This window comes from Microcaecilia unicolor, chromosome 7, assembly GCF_901765095.1.
Source record: "Microcaecilia unicolor chromosome 7, aMicUni1.1, whole genome shotgun sequence".
In the NCBI taxonomy this organism is placed as follows: Eukaryota; Metazoa; Chordata; class Amphibia; order Gymnophiona; family Siphonopidae; genus Microcaecilia; species Microcaecilia unicolor.
In genome coordinates this window covers 59,953,870-59,974,451 of record NC_044037.1, presented here as the reverse complement: position 1 = coordinate 59,974,451, position 20,582 = coordinate 59,953,870, and positions in this window count along the sequence as shown.

Genomic DNA, 20,582 nt, shown 5'->3' with positions numbered 1-20,582 from the left:
AGAAAACTCCTATGCACTATTCTTATGATATTTCAGTAGGCCATTATCATTTTAGGGGCCCTTTTATAAAGTCGCTCTGAAAAATGGTCTGCAGTATTGTAGACGCATGTTTTGGGCGCACACAGAATCATTTTTCAGCGCACCTGTAAAAAATGCCTTTTTAAAATTTTTGACGAAAAAAGACATACGGCAAAATGAAAATTGCTGTGCGTCCATTTTGGGTCTGAGACCTTACCCCCAGCCATTGACCTAGAGGTAAGATCTCACACGGTAACTGGGCGGTTATGGTCTATGTACGTAGAATGACAATTACCACCTGATTACCGCCCGCACACAATAAAATAAAAAAATGTTTTCCATCATGCCTAGCGGACGTGCATAAAAAATTAAATTACCGTAAGGGCCATGCAGTAGCCGGGCGGTAACTCAAAATTGATGTGTGTTGGGCACACGAAGGCGCCTACGTGGCTTAGTAAAAGGGCACCTTAATGAGCTGACACAAATGTGTTAAAGTGGCACTATTTGAAATGCAGGAGTCGTCACACTAGTTACATGGTTTCAGTCTTAGCTCCTAACCGTTTCTCTTCCATAAGCATTCTTAATTCAGTTACCTTAAAAGTAGAAATACTAATATAAAAAGTGAACATAAATGTTTAATTTACTCACCCTGTGCAATTACATTCCACTGCAACCTTTTTCCTATTGACATTGAAATTACTTAATGAAAGCCCGTAGAAAATGCAGAGGCAGCATTGTCCTACCTTTCTTATGTATCCAAGAATTAATTCTATATACCCTATTTTCATAAGGTATATAGAACTGTGTTACTGGCAATGTATATATGGAACTGTGGCAATTATGTTAGTTTAAAAGGTATTAATATAGATATATTTCTAAAATTGTTTTCAGTTTTTCTATTGAATGAAAAAAAAAATGTTAATTGCCCTGAAACATTTGGAAAATGTAAGTTTGGAAGACTACAAGAAATGTATTTTGTTTTTGTGATGTTACCTGGCAATGTGAAGAAAGCTTAGTGTCCATTAAAAATGTGCAAGGTTGTCTTTAATGTGATTTATTTAATCGATCTAAACAAAGGTTGATTCATGGTCAGCAAAAGGACAAATACATCTTCATTTAGAGCTCAGAGACCAAATTTGTTCACTAAACTGTGTCAACTAACCAATTTATCAGCCAAACCGGCTATCAGATAAATCGAGGATCTTCTATAGAAGAGCAAAGCAGAATACAATGAATATGTATTTATTTTTATATGTGTGCTTGACCTGTGCCTTGAGAAGAAATGTTTAAAATTATACCAATGCAGTACTAGCTAGATTCTTCAAAATAGCAGCTTGCCTTAAAAAATAAAGCTATATCAAATTTTCAACAAATCAAGGACAAAATCCATTTAAGGAAATTCCAATTGCACTGTGCTTACCAGCACACAAATAGGAAAAGCAGAATTCCAAAATGTGAATGAAGGAAATACATTAAACACAGCGCAATTACCAAAAGAAGGGGAGATCCAAGAAGCACTAAGAAAAAACAAACAAACAAAAAAAGCTAGAAAAGGAGAACCTACCAATTCAGACACATCTTGTTCTGGCTCATTCTGTTTAACTTGGTCTTCAATAGAAAAACTGCTATCCAAAAAAGTTTATCTGCATAGATACATAAAAAGAAAATGTATTACTTTGATATAGCACATTATATACAGTAAGCAAGAGAAACACAACACAAAGAATCCCTTAACGAGAGAACCCTCTGGTGTAGCACAAGAAAAGAACTTTGTCTTAACTGAGATTCTCAAGATATCAGGAAATATGAAAATCCACAGACCTAAAAAGTGAACATTCTTATGTCTAAAGTAAAGAGGTATAGTCCAGATCTTGTCTAGATCCAAGGCAAAGGAGACTGCTTAAATTCTTCAACTCTCACCCAGAGCTCTTGGTTAGCAGGTAAAGGACCTTCATAGATGGAATAATGGATTCCTCTGAGACTCTCAGGTCCTCCTTACAGTATGTGTTGAACATTGGCCATGTGAAAAAAAAGGTGACGTGTGGGAATTTAAATAATATAAATTAAATGGGGACGTTTTCAGCAATGTTACGGCTCTAAATCACATTATTTGTCCTTTAATGTGTGTTAAAGGGCACTAAGGTGACTTAAATTACTGTAATGCAGTGATAACTAAGTTACTGTGGGGTACATAGTAATGAAATATAAAATATGCAAATGCAGTTAAAAACAGCTCATTACTAGGTAAATTCCATAATGCAACTTGTGTTGAACATCCCAAATTGCATTTTAGCTGGAAAAATAACTCCAGCAAAAAGCTGGGCTTACTTTACCATCCTGAGAGCATCACCCCTCAACGCATGGCCCAATGCTCTTGGGCCAAATCTTAAAGGGTCTGTGGTGCTGTTCTCCCACCTACTGATGACCATATTTGCCACTGGATTTTTGGACTTTTTTGCGAAACATCCAAAATTGGATTTGGACTTCATATCGAAAATGCCCCTCCACATCTCACATATTCATAACAGATCAGTTAGGGGAATTAGTCTTATGAATGTAACAAGTCCAAAACAAACAAAAAAAAGATTTATAATCAAAACCAGGTTTTAAATGCCGGAAAGTCATCTAAAAAACGTAGGGACCCTTTTACTAAAGTGCTGGCGTGCAGCAACAGGCTTGCCGCATACCAATCCGGAACTACTGCAGGAACTACAGCATGTGCCATTTCCGGTGCTACAAAAATATTTTTTATTTTTTGTAGCACCAGTGCTTATCTGGCATTAGTCAGCCAGTGCACACTGGGTTAGTGCAGGAGCCCTTACCATCACCTCAATGGGTGGCGGTAAGTGCTCCCCATCAAAATGATGATGATGCAACAGGTGGTTAACTTACCACATGAACATTTCTTTCTTATCAAAAAATACAGCCTTTTAGCCGCTGTGGTAAATAGGGGCCACAGCACACATCAAAAACATGCGCTGACTCGAGCACAGGCCCCCTTTTACCGCAGCTTAGTAAGAGGGCCCCCTCAGTTTATTATAAAGACTACAGTTTACAAAATAAAATAAAATAAAACCTTATTATATAGTACGCCTGCAGAAACTGAAATATCTTCAGTCACAGGATCTCAAGAAGGATATGAAATAAAAGATAAAGCTCTGCTAATTAATTGTGCAAATATTTACTAGCAGCAGCCAGCTGCTTGCTATAGATCATTAGGGGTGGGGAGTTCAACATTTTGCTTCATTACAGCGATTGTGATTACTCCAGAACACCATTATCTCATATCAATTCATTCCATCTGCATGTCTGTCATGTTGCATATACCTTGGACAGAGTTTGTGCAACCCTTCACTCAAGATCTGTCATGATACTCTGAGAATGTGTCTACAAGAGGAAAACACCATGAGCATGCACACATTCAATTTATTAGTATATTTTTAAAAAGTAGTGTATGTGAAATAAATTTAATATATATATTAAACTATGAATTAACATCTGTAAGGCTGATTTGCATATGCTGCAATGTTCTAATACAGATTTTTAAAAATGTTTTAATCCAAAAATTTAAGCAAACCAAAAAGTTGTCTGAATATCGGGAATGTAAAAATGATCCAAAACCAATCCAAGGGCCCTGTTTAATAAGGTGCCATATGGGTGTCTCTAGCATTAGCCATTAGCGCGCTAATTTTTAACATACCCTAAAAACAATAGCGTGTCTATAGCACAGCTTAGTAAACAGGACTCCAAATATTTTCTGTGCACATTCATAATGCATGCCGGGATTCTCACATGAACTATTTACATTCACTCTAGGGCCCTTTTACTAAGCCCTGTAAGCGTCTATGCATGTCAATATGGTAATTTCATTTTTGGTGCGGTTCTGATACATGTGTCTGAAAAATAATTTTTATTTTCAGATGTGTTTCAAAGTGGCATTTGACTCGCATAGGTCATTACCATCCGGTTACTGCGTGAAACTTTACCACTAGGTCAATGGCTGGCGGTAAGGTCTCGGACCCAAAATGGAAGCGTGGCAATTTTCATTTTGCTGCACGTCCATTTTCAGCAAAAATTTAAAAAGACATTTTTTACAGGTTGCGCTGAAAAATGGATCTGTGCGTGCCCAAAACCCGTGCCTACACTACCGCAGGCCATTTTTCAGCGCACCTTAGTAAAAGGACTGCTCTGTTACCACAGACAGCAAATTTGGCAACACCTCTCGGCTTATATCATTGTTTGAAGAGTGTGGCCTCTATGTACCTGGAGCCTGAGTTTTTCTGTTTACCTTGTACAATTGTACTGAATGTCTTGTATAATTTGCAGAACCAAAGCAACCATTATTTGATTTGGTGTTCTCTTATTTCTGTATAAAATATGTACAACAATTTTGTTAAATAGTTTATCAATACTAGTTTATCCAAGGTGGTTTATCAATATTGGTATTTCCTTTTGGAACAAACTTTTTATTGAGTGGATTTGGATATTCAGAAAGAGATCTCTCTTTTACATCTTCGCTTTTCACAAAGATGATTAAGGGCAGTTAGGAGACTAGAGGGACTCATTTTCAAAAGAGAAAAAAACATCCAAAAAGTGGCATAAATCTGCATTTGGACACTTTTCTCACAAAAATATCGAAATTGGTATTTTCGAAACCAATTTTGAGATGTTTATCTATGAAGTCAATCAGAACTATGTATTCAAATCACAAGTGGGTGGGTCAGGGGCCTGTTAAGGGCATTCTTAACACGTAGATGTTTTTTCTGCCATAATGAAACAAAACAAAAACATTCAGGGCTATAAGTTAGACATTTTGGTCAAGACGTTTTATTAACAAACTAGTAAAAAAGGCCCGTTTCCGAAACAAATGAAACGGGAGCTAGCAAGGTTTTCCTTGGAGTGTGTATTTTTGAGAGAGTGTGTGAGAGAGAGAGAGAGAGTGAATGTGCGAGTGTGTGTGTGTGACAGAGAGTGAGTGAGTGTGGGTGTGAGTGTGTGTGTGATGTGTGTGGAAGTGCGTATGTGTGACACAGTGAGTGTGAGAGAGTGTGTTTCACACAGATACAGTGATTGGGAGAGAGAGAGTGAGACTGTGTTCGAGTGTCTATGTGAGAGAGAGGGTGAGACTGTGCGTGAGTGTCTCTGAGAGTGTGTATGTGGGAATGAGTGTGTGTGAGAATGAGTGTGTGCCAGGATGGTCCCCCCTCCTGCAAGGTGCCCCCTCCCTGTCTCTCTGCCATGTGTAAGTGTGTATTTGTGAGAGAGTGAGTGTGTGTTTGTGAGAGAGTGTGTGTGTGGGAATGAGAGTGAGTGTGAAAATGAGAGTGTGTAGCAGGATGGGCCCCCCTCCCTCAGATGTGGCCCCCTCCCTCTCCTCCTGCCAGGTGCAAGTGTATGTTTGTCAGTGTGAGAGAGTGAGACTGTGTGCGAGTGTCTCTGTGAGAGAGTGTGTGTATGGGAATGTGAGTGTGTGTAAGAATGAGAGTGTGTGCCAGGGTGGCCCCCGTCTGCCAGGGTGGCCACCCTCCCTCCCAGGTGCAAGTGTGTGTTTGTGACAGAGAGAGAGAGTGTGTGTGGGGGAATGAGCGTGTGTGCCAGGGTGGGGCGCCTCCCTCCCCTCCCCCTCCCAGATTTAAGTGTGTGTTAGTGACAGAGAGAGAGTGAGTGTGTGTGTTTGTGAGAGAGAGAGAGTGTGTGTGTATGAAGGAGAGTGTGTGCCAGGTGAAGGTGAGTGTGTGCCAGGGTGGCCCCCCTCCCTCATTGTCTGCTTCCCTGCCAGGGGCCCCCCTCCCTCTCTCCCCACCTCCTCCTCCTCCAGCCCTCCCTGCCACTTGATCCCGTTGTTCGGTACTCCTCCCCCTGCCTGCTAGCACTGATGTTTACCTCCTCCTCTTCTGTCCCTCCCTGCCTCTTGATCGGCGATCTTCGTGACTCCTCCCCCTGCCTGGTACACACCTACCTTATCCTCCTCCGGGCCGCCCTGCCACTTGATGTTGTATCTTTGGTATTCCTAGGGCTGGCACTATAAAAAGAAGTGCTCAGCTGTCCTGAGCGCTAACTACAAAAAATGTTTAAGAAAATGTAAAAACGCGGCACCGCAGGCAGCCTTGAGGCATTGGCTGCTGGCTGTGCAGGCTCCTCCCGTCTCTTACGTCACTGCCCCCGGAGCGACGTAGGGGTAGTGACGTAAGAGACGGGCGGAGCCTGCACAGCCAGCAGCCAATGGCTCAAGGCTGCCTGCGGTGCTGTTTTTTTTTTTTTTTTTTTTACATTTTTTGTTGTTTGCGCTCAGGTTAGTCAGCTGATTGTTTTTTTTTTGTAGTACCGGCCCTGCTGCTGAACATGAAAAGCAGCAGTGGCCGGCAATGGGAGCTGGGGCTGGCGCTGTCGCGGTGGAGGAAAAGTGGGCTGGCAGGGCCCGTCTAGGGCCGGCCGTGGCTACGCCCCTGGCAGCAGTCTTGAGCGATTCTACTCCTCCCCTGCCTGGGTTGGTGTTTGCTGGGGTGTGGCGTTCAGTGTGTTTGCGGTGTCAACCTTGGGGGGGGGGTGTTTTGGTGACAGGCGGCGACTTTGGTGGGTGGGGGACGTGCTGGGGGGTTTTGTTCCGTGTGTTAGCGGTGGCAACCTTGGGGGGGTGTTTTGGTGACGGTCGGCGACTTTGGGGGGTGGGGGAAGTTGGGAAGGGCGGATAGTGTGTTTCCAACCTTCTAATGGGACGTCATTTTACGTTGAGCGTTGTTATTTGCTGAGTGTCATTGCTCCGCCCTCGACGTCATTACGTTTGACGCGTGGGCGGTGCAGACACTCATGGAGCAAAAAAGTGGTCTCAGCCGCCTCACTTTAGAACATTGGGAAAGTGAGGCTTCATTAGAATGTTGGAGGTGTGTTTTATATAGAGATAAGCCACAAAAAAGTGTCCTAAATGACCAGAAGAATACGTCAGGAATAAATGAATGATGCCTCCTTGCTCTTCAGTATTCACTGACCTCCCTCCCACTCCACAAAGACGTAAATGAAACAGTACATACCAGCCTCTATGGTAACTTCAGATGTTATGGCCAGTCCTATTACAGCAGCAAGCCGATTCCTGGAATAGCCCAGTGATCGATGCAGTGCACTGTAGAGAATGTGACTCAGGCCCATAATCCACTCAATTATTGCAACTGTGGTGGAAAGTGTCAGCCTCCCAACCCCCCCAAACCTACTGTACCCACATATAGGTGACACCTGCAGCCATAAGGGCTAGTGTAGTGATGTATAGTTGGGTACTGTAGATTTTTGGTGTGTTTTGGAGGGCTCTCTAGGCAATAAAAGGGGGTAACATTGAGATGTGCACCTGGGACTTTTTATGTGAAGTCCATTGCAGCGCCCCCTAGGGTGCCCCACTGCTCTGCTGAGATGCCTGTGTGGCCAGTCTATTAGGAAAACTGGCTCCTCCTCCTATGTCCAAATGGCTTGATTTTGTGCATTTTTCATTTGGACATTATTATTTGGAAAATTGTCCAAAAAGATAGATGTACTAAGCACAACATCATCTAGGAAATGGTCATTTTCAAAGAAAAAAGATAGAAGTTTTTCTGGTTTGAAAATGGTCATTTTCACTACTAGACTTTTGGACGTTTTCAGCAAAACATCCAAAATCAGATTTAGATGTCATATCAAAAATGCCCTTCCATGGGGCTCATTTTCAAAAGAGAAACATGTCTAAAAAGTGGCATATAAAAGATAAACAAACCAGGGTAGAGCAGGAGCTAAACACTACTCAAACCCCTAAGGGTATCCAGGATATGGATGGAGAGCTCAAAAGCCAGCCATGTTCAAACGAATGAAATAGTATTATAATCTACAAAAGGTTACAAAAATTATATGTGTGGAGAGGAGAGATTCTCAGAGGCTAAACTCACCCAAGTAGACCACCCACAACGTAGGCTTGTCCTAATGGGTGGATGGGTTTCTCTATCACTGAGTCTCTCCTGAAATTAATTAGTGCACCCATAAGCACCCAAAAGTTCCCTTATGCACTGTAATCCTAATGCTCAGTAATGAGACAAAAATTATTGACTATCCGTGAGAACTAAGAAGGCATAAGCTCTCAATCCATGCCCTAATACTAATCCCACCTAAGGGAGTGTTCCATATTATTTTTTTTATTTTTTTTTCTCACTAAAGTGTTTAGCTCCTGCACTACCCTGGTTTGTTTATCTTTTGTGTTACTTGTATTACCAGAGGCATATTTTGGGGATTGTATTCTTGAGTAAAAAGTGGCATATAGCAGCATTTGGACATTTTTCTCACAAAAACATCCAAATCAGTATTTTTTAAAGCTATTTTCAGATTTTTTTTTTTTCTATGCTGTTCTTCTGCAATGCATCCAAATGTCAAGAGGGCATGTTGGGGCTGTGTTAAGGGTGCAATTTGGGTATTCCTAAGACTTGGGTGTTTTTCATCCATAATGGAACAAAACAAAACCATCCAGGACTAACACTATGATGTTTTGAGCTAGACCTATTTTTAAAACGAGTAAGTCACAAAATGTGCCCTAAATGACCACTGGAGGGAACTCAGTAAATGACCCTTTACTCTTCCAGTAGAGTAGTCATTGACCCCTTCCCACTCCCCCCCCCCCCCCAAACATGTGATTAAAATATTACTTATCAGCCTCTATGCCAGCCTCAGATGTTAAACTCAGGTCCACTAGAGCAGCATGCAGGTCCCTGGAGTAGTCTAGTGGAGACAAGTGGACCCAGGTCCATACTTTCCCCTACAGAAGCCCACTGTACCCACATATAGATGCCCGCTTCATCCATAAGGGCTATTGTAGTGGTGTACAGTTGGGAATAGTGGGTATTGGATGGGTTTTAGGGGCTCAGCAGACAAGGGAGAATTGGTAAGATGTGTACCTGGGAGTACAGTGAAGTGTAGTGCCCCCTAGGGTGCCCCGTTGCTCTACTGGGATGTCTGGAGGACCAGTTTACTAAAAATGTTGGCCCCTCCTACATCCCAGTGGCTTGATATTCTGTTTTTCACTTGGACATTTTTTTCAAAAATGGTTAAAAAAAACACATTCAAAGCATAAAACCTTGTTCAAAACAGTATTTTCAAAGAAAAATGATAGACATTTTTCTTTTTCAAAAATGATCTTCTTTCCTATTCATATTTTGAACATTTTGTGCAAAACATCCAAAGTCAGACTTAGATGTCATATTGAAAATGCCCCTCTCAGCAGTTCAAGGAAGGAGAACTTTTCACTTTTCTTACAAATTGCCTTCTCTTCCCATTCTCATCAGATGTTCAGGGTCTTGCCACCATCTAGTGCTATGTTATTGAATTCTCGCTTCATACTCCATGTGTTCCTTACATTCTCCCCATTCCAGTACTGATTTCACTTTCTTTGTCCCCAGATCCAGCCCTTGACTTTATTTTCTACCCCATATTGATTTGAGGATTATAGTCAAGGACAGCAATGCTGCCCACGGCAAATTCTTCCAGGCTTGAAAAAAATAGAAACAGTAATTTTGTAGCACTGTTTTACTTCTCTCTCTCTCTCTCTCTCTCTCTCTACCCTACACCTCTATTTCATGCTCCTACTCTTCCTCTTATTTCCTTACATTTTATTTTTCTCCTTCTCATCTTCTCCTTTCTTCTTCCCTTTTGTATCTCTCCAAATGTCTCTAATAAAATATCAGCAGAACAAACAGCAGATCAACAAACATAAAAAGTGAAGGCAAACAATTTAATTCTATCAGTTTATTTATTTATTTATTTATTTATTTATTTATTGCATTTGTACCCCACATTATCCCACCTTTTTGCAGGCTCAATGTGGCTTACAGTGTGTTAATATGGTATAGTCATTACATAATCTTAGATACAGTCGGTAATAAACTGGAGGTAGAAGAGGAATTAGTTAGAAGGTATTAGATAAGGTCGTGTTAGAGGTGTTTTAAAGTGTTTGGGTGGTATACGGAGTAGTTTGTTTCATCAAGGATTATTTTTGTAGGCCTTGTTGAAGAGAAATGTCTTCAAAGATTTCCGGAAGACAAAGACGTAACGGAGAGACTGAATGAATTCTTTGCTTCGGTCTTCACCGAGGAAGATTTGGGTGGGATACCGGTGTCGGAAGTGGTATTTCAAGCGGACGAGTCGGAGAAACTTACTGACTTCACGGTAAACCTGGAGGACGTAATGGGGCAGTTTGGCAAACTGAAGAGTAGCAAATCTCCTGGACCGGATGGTATTCATCCTAGAGTACTGATAGAACTGAAAAACGAGCTTGCGGAGCTACTGCTAGTGATATGCAACTTATCCTTAAAATCGAGCGTGGTACCGGAAGATTGGAGGGTGGCCAATGTAACGCCCATTTTTAAAAAAAGGCTCCAGGGGAGATCCGGGAAATTATAGACCGGTGAGTCTGACGTCGGTGCCGGGGAAAATGGTAGAGGCTATTATTAAAAACAAAATTACAGAGCACATCCGAGGACATGGATTACTGAGACCAAGTCAGCATGGCTTTTGTGTGGGGAAATCTTGCCTGACCAATTTACTTCAATTCTTTGAAGGAGTGAACAAACATGTGGACAAAGGGGAGTCGGTTGATATTGTGTATCTGGATTTTCAAAAGGCGTTTGACAAGGTACCTCATGAAAGGCTACAGAGGAAATTGGAGGGTCATGGGATAGGAGGAAATGTCCTATTGTGGATTAAAAACTGGTTGAAGGATAGGAAACAGAGAGTGGGGTTAAATGGGCAGTATTCACAATGGAGAAGGGTAGTTAGTGGGGTTCCTCAGGGGTCCGTGCTAGGACCGCTGCTTTTTAATATATTTATAAATGATTTAGAGATAGGAGTAACTAGCGAGGTAATTAAATTTGCTGATGACACAAAGTTATTCAAAGTCGTTAAATCGCGACAGGATTGTGAAAAATTACAAGAGGACCTTACGAGACTGGGAGGCTGGGCGGCTAAATGGCAGATGATGTTTAATGTGAGCAAGTGCAAGGTGATGCATGTATGAAAAAAGAACCCGAATTATAGCTACGTCATGCAAGGTTCCACGTTAGGAGTTACGGACCAAGAAAGGGATCTGGGTGTCGTCGTCAATAACACACTGAAACCTTCTGCTCAGTGTGCTGCTACGGCTAAGAAAGCGAATAGAATGTTGGGTATTATTAGGAAAGGTATGGAAAACAGGTGTGAGGATGTTATAATGCTGTTGTATCGCTCCATGGTGCGACCGCACCTTGAGTATTGTGTTCAATTCTGGTCGCCGCATCTCAAGAAAGATATAGTAGAATTGGAAAAGTTGCAGCGAAGGGCGACTAAAATGATAGCGGGGATGGGACGACTTCCCTATGAAGAAAGACTAAGGAGGCTAGGGCTATACAGCTTGGAGAAGAGACGGCTGAGGGGAGACATGATAGAGGTATATAAAATAATGAGTGGAGTGGAACAGGTGGATGTGAAGCGTCTGTTCACGCTTTCCAAAAATACTAGGACTAGGGGGCATGCGATGAAACTACAGTGTAGTAAATTTAAAACAAATCGGAGAAAATTTTTCTTCACCCAACGTGTAATTAAACTCTGGAATTCGTTGCCGGAGAAAGTGGTGAAGGCGGTTAGCTTAGCAGAGTTTAAAAAGGGGTTGGACGGTTTCCTAAAGGACAAGTCCATAAACCGCTACTAAACGGACTTGGAAAAATCCAAAATTCCAGGAATAACATGTATAGAATGTTTGTACGTTTGGGAAGCTTGCCAGGTGCCCTTGGCCTGGATTGGCCGCTGTCGTGGACAGGATGCTGGGCTCGATGGACCCTTGGTCTTTTCCCAGTATGGCATTACTTATGTACTTATGTACTTATATGAAAGCTGGTTAAGTTGTCCGTGGTTTTCAGGGTCATGGCCATATTTTGCCAGAAGTCTGCATCAGGGGAAAAACAACAATATTATAATCATATAGTACACAACCTTTTTATATGTGTTGGTTTGCTGTTTGTTCTGCTCTGCTTGCATCACAGATCTTCAACCTCTCTTGTGTTCCCTCTTATAAAATATCTCTAGCCACCAGGTGTTTTTTTTTTTTTTTAAAGTATGTGCTATCAGTGTTTAACTTGATTTTCTGAACGGGTGATGTGTTGTAAATGTTAGTGTAAGGTTGCAAATTTGTCTGTGGTTTATTGACTAGGGTGCTAATTTGCAATTAGTTAGTATGCATCCATTTACATATCATGCTCATTACCTTGTGCCTAGATGTTACAGTTTACTGTCTGCATACTAAAGTCTTAGCAAGAGGTTTTTTTTTTCATTTATTCATTCATTTATTTATTTTGTACTTATATACCACCCTTCAAAAAAGGATTGCATCAAAGCAGATTACAGCAGAGTTTAATACTGAGTAACAGTACAAAACACATTCCAAATACATGTTACCAGTTTTAAATACATTGCAAAAACATGGCAACAGATTAAATTAATACTATATAACATATGGGATATGGAAGGAGGGAACTACTAACAACTTTTGGTCTAAAGACCACAAAGATCTTCTCAGCTCATTTCAAACAAGAGATGCCACTAAATAAGCTGAACATCATGGTAAAACCTTAAAGGCTTGCATAAAGATTTTAAGCAAGATTTCCAACTCCAGAGGAAACAAATTCAAACTAAATAGTATAAGCATAATAGATTCATACTTCTTGCACATACAAATTAACCTTGCAGCAATACTTTCTAACATCTGGAGAACCTTCGAGCCCATTCCAGAGATTTCATAGTTTGATATATTACAGTACTCAAGTCTGGATATAACCAAAGCTTGGATTACTTTTCTCAACATCCATAGTCAAATCTTTTACGTTGACTTCCTGTGTACCTTAGATTACAATTTAAGATAGCTTGTATGATATATAAATTATTACATGGTGACGGCCATGGTAATTTGATTAATTATTTGCATATTCCATCATCTTTTTCCTCTGCTAGATCAGAACATAATTTGAAATGACATTATCCATCTTTTAGGGGTATTCGAAAGAAATCCATGTTAGAGCTGTCCTTTTTACATCAGGAAGTGAAGCTTTGGAACAGATTGCCTTTGAAAATTTAGAGAATACCACTGTACTATGCTTTTCAAAGAGCGCTAAAGTCATTTTTGTTTGTTGAAAAAGATGTCTTATAGTGATATCTGCGGCTGTACATTGTAGTCGCAACGTACAGCTGCAGATATTGAGCATTTAAACAGCAAGGCAGCACAGAGTCCCCTGAGGAAGCCTTTTGGTGAAACGGGTTCCCATTGGGACGTTTCACTACTGCTGCGTATTGTTGCTCAAAAGATAAGTTGAATTTTGTTTTCCTTCATGTTGTTGTTAAAAGGGAAAATTGTTTTTTATGCATCACTATATAACTATAAAAATTTGGACTGTTGGGCATTTTGAACTGATGATTGAAGCCAGCACTGTGTTGTATTTGCTGCACTACACAACAGCATAAAAGAAGCACAGGTGTCTGAGGTCCTTTCCCCAACTTTTTACAACACTTTATGCATCTATAGTGTTAGCCATAGTCAACTTCGTTTCCCACTTGTTTTGCTTGGATTGTACCATTTGTTTGCCAATGGGTTTCCAGTGGTTTTGATACACTGGTTACTGGTGACCATGCAGGATACAATTCAAAGCACAGGCAATTTATGCAACAGGCCTTGATATTTTTTGCAGATTTTGAAAGTGTACCAACTGTCACGCTCATTGAGATTTGTGGATGTAAAATGTCTGCAAGTTGTGCCGTTGGGGAAAATTTGTTATGCTGACACAAGGGCTGCTGCTTTTCAGTTGAATACCAACTTCTGTGGAACCACCTGCCTGGTTATATATGATTATGTACAGGCTTGCTACAGTCTAAGAAAATTTTAAACATGTATCTGGGTTTTTTTTGGTATATGAAGCAGATTGTTAGTGCAGTGACGTGGTTCATTTCAGCAGGTATATTTGAATATATATTGTTTATGTTTTGTGTCTGTATACTTGTTTTTATGTATGTTTTATTGTAATCCGCTTAGTTTTTTTTAAGCAGAATATAAATGATTACATAAATAAATAGGTAATCTTCCTTAGCCCACATCTTATTTATACCTAATATCTAGCTAATAGTTTGTAAACCAGTCATTAATTAGATCATGTTTATTAACCAAAAATTTAGTATTTATCAATCCAACCTTTAATAACCTACTGATTCCTCACCTACAAGGGTTAAGCACTGCTTGTAGCAGAACCCAATTCCCCAATATCTTGGTCAGGCCAACCAAGTCTCCTACCCCAAAAACCTGAAATCAAAAACTCCCCCATCCCAATTCTCCATTCTAGGATATCTAGCCCCCCTCCCACACAACCCCCCCCCCCCCCCCCCCCCCCACACACACACACAGTAATAGATTCTCAGGTCCAAAGAACACCTTACAGATACTGCATTTCTGAATCAATCCTAAAATAGACCAGTAACAATGCACTGAAGTTGCACTAAGGGAAGAACAAAGGAAGGTTACACAAAAAAGGCTAGATTCTATATATGGCACCTGAAAATTCCATGTGGAAAAAAATATGTCTAGGCATATTCTCTAAAGTATGCCAAAATTGTATAGAATAGGCTTAAAATTTTTTGCGGTATATAGAATAACACCAAGCCTCTCTATGCCACCAAATTTAGTTGCGGCCATTTACGTCATGTATTACTTGTCATAAATCCCAATGCCTAAATTAAGTGCAGAGCGGGTGCATTCTATAATAACATACATAGATTTTAGAAATGCCTATGCCCCGCCAATTGCAATGCCCCCTTTTCAACTATGTCTCTTCGAATTTAGGTGTACCATGTTAGCGAGTTGTGTGTGTAAATCTTAATTAATGCCAAGTAACAGTGCTAATTAGCTAGTTAACCAATTAAGTTATGCATATTATTATTATTGAATATGCTTTGATTTCCATGCAAAAAATTAAGGCATGATATATAGAATCCTGGGGTAAATGATTTTTAGCATGAGTGTTGTTAGCTGTCTTTAGCAAACTGATGCTTAAGTATATTCATTGTTTTCATTTAAAACTGTTATAAGCTGTACAGGATGACGAATGTTTTCAGACATTAAGGAAAATAATTTTTAAATACTAGGAAAATAACAGGTTTACTACTTATTACTCTTACCAAAAACTGTAACAGAGTGTAGCCTCTATGACTTGTACTTCAGAAGAACAACAACGCCATCTGTTGGCTGATCTTAATTTCTATGTCTAACATAATAACAGTAGATAACAGTAGATAAAGACCAATCTTCCCTTTCAGTCTGTCCAGCTGATTCTCGACTACCTTGAGCAGATTGGCATATAAATTCCAGTATTTAAGCTAATACTATCTCTCTGCTCCTACCCCACTCCCCCCTACATCTATATCCTTTATTCAGTCACTCAACCCTGTTCCTGTCAATGTTTTCCATTTCAGCTAAATGCTATTATAGATTGGTTCTACTAACTTTGCTGGTCATATTTTCTTCCTTTTTGGTTCTTTTGAGCCTGATTTTCAGTGGCTGTGGCTGCTAGATAAATTACATGTGGTGGGGAAGGGGCTTTATATGTATTTTCTGTGGCTCCATAGAATTAACACTGCTGAATATGCATGTAAGTGGCAACTGCATCACTGCTTCAATGCATAAGGTAGACCTGCTTTTTTGCAAACTTAACTAATGCATGTAAGTTATATGAAGAGCAGCTGAGCTTTGCAGCTTTCTAGATCATGTTTGTGCCATCATCTGGAATACACCTAATTCCATCCCTTTCATACATGGATAAATGCAGGAAAATATGGATTTATGTTATGGTCTATATAACTGATGTTGCTGGCTGCATAAACAGCTTGGAAAATTTGGGTCAATTTTACTTAATCCAATAGGCAGAATCTCCCCCATGTCTTACTATCAACTTTAGGGGCCCTTTTACAAAGCGGCAGTAAGGCCAACGCGGGCTTACTGCAAGCTATTCTAGAGCTATGCAGGCAGTAGTTCCTGCCCCACATTTCCTGTGCTAGGGAAAATCAGCCTGTATTTTTTTGGCATGATGGAAATGGGGCAGCACCACATGCTACACGGCTACCGCAGGGTTAGAGCGGGAGCCCTTACCACCACCTCAATGGATGGCGGTAAGTGCTTTCCCCTGCGTGACCATGCGGTAAGAGCAATCTTACCACATGGCCATGGCTATTTTCAGCTCTTTTTACCTGCTAAGGTAAAAAGGGCCACAGCGTGTGGCAAAACAGCCCCCACCACTAGTGCAGGGCCCTTTTTATTGCAGCTTGGTAAAAGGACCCCTTAGTAAATAAACCAACAACCAAATCTGACAAGGGTTTTGTCTGAAACTTTCAGCCACCGTGTGTTTGATATTACAACTACAGCCACTTCTTGCAATGGAGGCCTGGTGCAACTATACAGGTAATCTTTGCATATTATTTTTTTTCCTTTTTCCTAGCTATATCAATGTGGGAAAAATGTTCTTACTTTTATCACATCTTATATTTAATTGGCATACATCTAACCCTAAGAAACCCTAGTTCATATAGAATGAGTCACGTAAATATGAAACATTTTCTAAGCAGTAATTTACTATTGTAGAGCCAAATTAGAGATTAATATACAAAGAATGTCACAATAGTGGCCATATGAACTGTATTCAGTGGTGTGCTGGTAAATTTTTAACAACAGGCTCTCTCCCCGGTCCACCTCGGCGCCCCCCGTCCACCCCTGCACCCCCCATCCACCTCTGTGCCCCCCAAAAAAACAATTGCAGAGCTGGCTATACCCAGGGGGGGGGCAGCGGCCAACACATTACTCTCTCCAGGAAAAAAAATTTAATGATCCCAGGTTCCAATCTAATTCATGTTTAATATGGGATAAAATGCCATAAATAAGTAAATAAACATAAACGTTTAACGTTCAGCACCTGATTCTCAAAGTGGACATATTCCAAACACTATAATGAAAATAAAATTATTTTTTTTCTACCTTTGTTGTCCAGTATCTGATTCTGCTGCTCTCTATCTGTTCCCTTGACTCCGTTTCCAGGACTTCCTTTCCATTTATTTCTTTTCTTTCCTCCTTTCTTCTTCATTTCTGGTCCTCCGCATACTTGACTGTACAGTGGATCCAGCTTCTGCCTATTTTCTCCATCCATGTGCAGTTTCTCTCCTCACTTCTTTTTCCCTCATCTAATCTCCTTCCTCTATCTTCCCTCCATGTCCAGCATTTCTTCTCTCTCCCTTCCCTCCCCTCCATCCATGTCCAGAATTTCTCTTGCTCTCCCTGCCATCCATGTCCTGAAACTCTCCTCTCTCCCCTGCCCCTCTCTATCCATCCATACCCAGCAATTCTCTTCTCTCCCCTGCCCCCTCTGCCCAGCAATTCTCTCCTCTGCCCATTCATGCCCAGCAATTCTCTCCCCTGTTTCCCTCTGCCCATCCATGGCCAGCAAATCTCTCCCCTGCCTCCTTCTGCCCATCCATGGCCAGCAATTCTCTCCCCTGCCTCCCTCTGCCCATCCATGCCCAGCAGTTTTCTCCCCTGCCTCCCTCTGCCCATCCATGCCCAGCAATTCTCTCCCCTGCTTCCCTCTGCCCATCCATGGCCAGCAATTCTCTCCCCTGCCTCCCTCTGCCCATCCATGCCCAGCAGTTTTCTCCCCTGCCTCCCTCTGCCCATCCATGCCCAGCAATTCTCTCCCCTGCCTCCCTCTGCCCATCCATGGCCAGCTGTTCTCTCCCCTGCCCCCCTCTGCCCATCCATGGCCAGCAAATCTCTCCCCTGCCTCCCTCTGCCCATCCATGGCCAGCAATTCTTTCCCCTGCCCCCCTCTGCCCATCCATGCCCAGCAAATCTCTCCCCTGCCCCCCTCTGCCCATCCATGGCCAGCAAATCTCTTCCCTGCCCCCCTCTGCCCATCCATGCCCAGCAAGTCTCTTCCCTGCCCCCCTCTGCCCATCCATGGCCAGCAAATCTCTCCCCTGCCCCCCTCTGCCCATCCATGGCCAGCAAATCTCTCCCCTGCCTCCCTCTGCCCATCCATGGCCAGCAATTCTCTCCCCTGCCCCCCTCTGCCCATCCATGCCCAGCAAATCTCTCCCCTGCCCCCCTCTGCCCATCCATGGCCAGCAAATCTCTTCCCTGCCCCCCTCTGCCCATCCATGCCCAGCAAGTCTCTTCCCTGCCCCCCTCTGCCCATCCATGGCCAGCAAATCTCTCCCCTGCCCCCCTCTGCCCATCCATGGCCAGCAAATCTCTCCCCTGCCTCCCTCTGCCCATCCATGGCCAGCAATTCTTTCCCCTGCCCCCCTCTGCCCATCCATGCCCAGCAAATCTCTCCCCTGCCCCCCTCTGCCCATCCATGGCCAGCAAATCTCTCCCCTGCCTCCCTCTGCCCATCCATGGCCAGCAATTCTTTCCCCTGCCCCCCTCTGCCCATCCATGCCCAGCAAATCTCTCCCCTGTCCCCCTCTGCCCATCCATGGCCAGCAAATCTCTCCCCTGCCTCCCTCTGCCCATCCATGGCCAGCAATTCTTTCCCCTGCCCCCCTCTGCCCATCCATGCCCAGCAAATCTCTCCCCTGCCCCCCTCTGCCCATCCATGGCCAGCAATTCTTTCCCCTGCCCCCCTCTGCCCATCCATGCCCAGCAAATCTCTCCCCTGCCCCCCTCTGCCCATCCATGGCCAGCAAATCTCTCCCCTGCCCCCCTCTGCCCATCCATGGCCAGCAATTCTTTCCCCTGCCCCCCTCTGCCCATCCATGCCCAGCAAATCTCTCCCCTGCCCCCCTCTGCCCATCCATGGCCAGCAATTCTTTCCCCTGCCCCCCTCTGCCCATCCATGCCCAGCAAATCTCTCCCCTGCCCCCCTCTGCCCATCCATGGCCAGCAAATCTCTCCCCTGCCTCCCTCTGCCCATCCATGGCCAGCAATTCTTTCCCCTGCCCCCCTCTGCCCATCCATGGCCAGCAAGTCTCTTCCCTGCCCCCCTCTGCCCATCCATGGCCAGCAAATCTCTCCCCTGCCCCCTTCTGCCCATCCATGGCCAGCAAATCTCTCCCCTGCCTCCCTCTGCCCATCCATGGCCAGCAATTCTTTCCCCTGCCCCCCTCTGCCCATCCATGCCCAGCAAATCTCTCCCCTGCCCCCCTCTGCCCATCCATGGCCAGCAAATCTCTCCCCTGCCTCCCTCTGCCCATCCATGGCCAGCAATTCTTTCCCCTGCCCCCCTCTGCCCATCCATGGCCAGCAAATCTCTCCCCTGCCCCCCTCTGCCCATCCATGGCCAGCAAGTCTCTACCCTGCCCCCCTCTACCCATCCAGCGATTATCCTCCCTCCCCTGCCGCTCCTTCGCTCCCACCCTCCCCTCCGTCTTTTTTGAATTACCTCCGTCGAAACGCCGCCATTTAAAGCCCTGCTGCGTGCTGGCTGGCCGTCTCCAGGCTTCCCCTGCTTGATTCAGATGATGTTCGTGCCTTAGTCCCGCCTTCATTCTGACGTCATTTCCTTTTTCGCGAAGGCGGGACTAAGGCACGAACATCCTCCGAATCAAGCAGGGGAACTTAAGCCTGGAGACGGCCAGCCAGCACGCAGCAGGGCTTTAAATGGCGGCGCTTCGACGGAGGTAATTCAAAAAAGACGGAGGGGGGCGAAGGACATGGTTGTACATGCTTCGGAGCGGCAGGGGAGGTAAGCATGGCCAGTGATGGGGCCCTCCTGCCATGCTTACCTCCCGCAATGGAGCCGGCTCGCCCCCAACAACAACCGGCTCGCAAGAGCTGTCAAAATTTAACAAGCGGCTCTTGCGAGCCGGTGCGAGCCGGCTCCAGCACACCACTGACTGTATTCCAGTATTATGTTGGGGCCTGGCATTTGGGATCATTTGGATTTACAGAAGAAGCAGCCTATTTAAGAAACAAGAGGTAAGAAATGCAGGGATGACAGCTTTAGGATAGAATAATGCCCTGGAGTGCTAAGACACGTTACAGACACTGGGGAGACTGGACTGACTCAAGAGCCAGTAATCCTATTGTATATAAAAGTTGATCTATCACACAGATTTGTGATTTGTTAAACTAATGTCTATGACATTTTAATTTGAAATCTCCACAATGTACAGATTCATTTAGGGGTCCTTTTACTAAAGTACACTGAAAAATAGCCTGTGGTAGTGTAGACTCGTGTTTTGGACACACGTGCAGGATCATTTTTCAGTGCACCTGCAAAAAATGCCATTTTAAAATTTTTGCCAAAAATGAAAATTGCCGCACGTCCATTTTGGGTCTGATACCTTACCGCCAGCCATTGACCTAACAGTAAAATCTCATGTGGTAACCAGAAGGTAATGACCTACGCATGTCAAATGCCGCGCATCCGAAAATAAAAATTATTTTTTGGATGCAGATGCGGGCCAAAAATGAAATTACTGCAAAAGCCACATAGTAGCCGGGCGGTAACTCCATTTTGGTGCATGTTGAGTGCGTGTAGATGCTTACACAGCTCAGTAAAAGGGCCCCT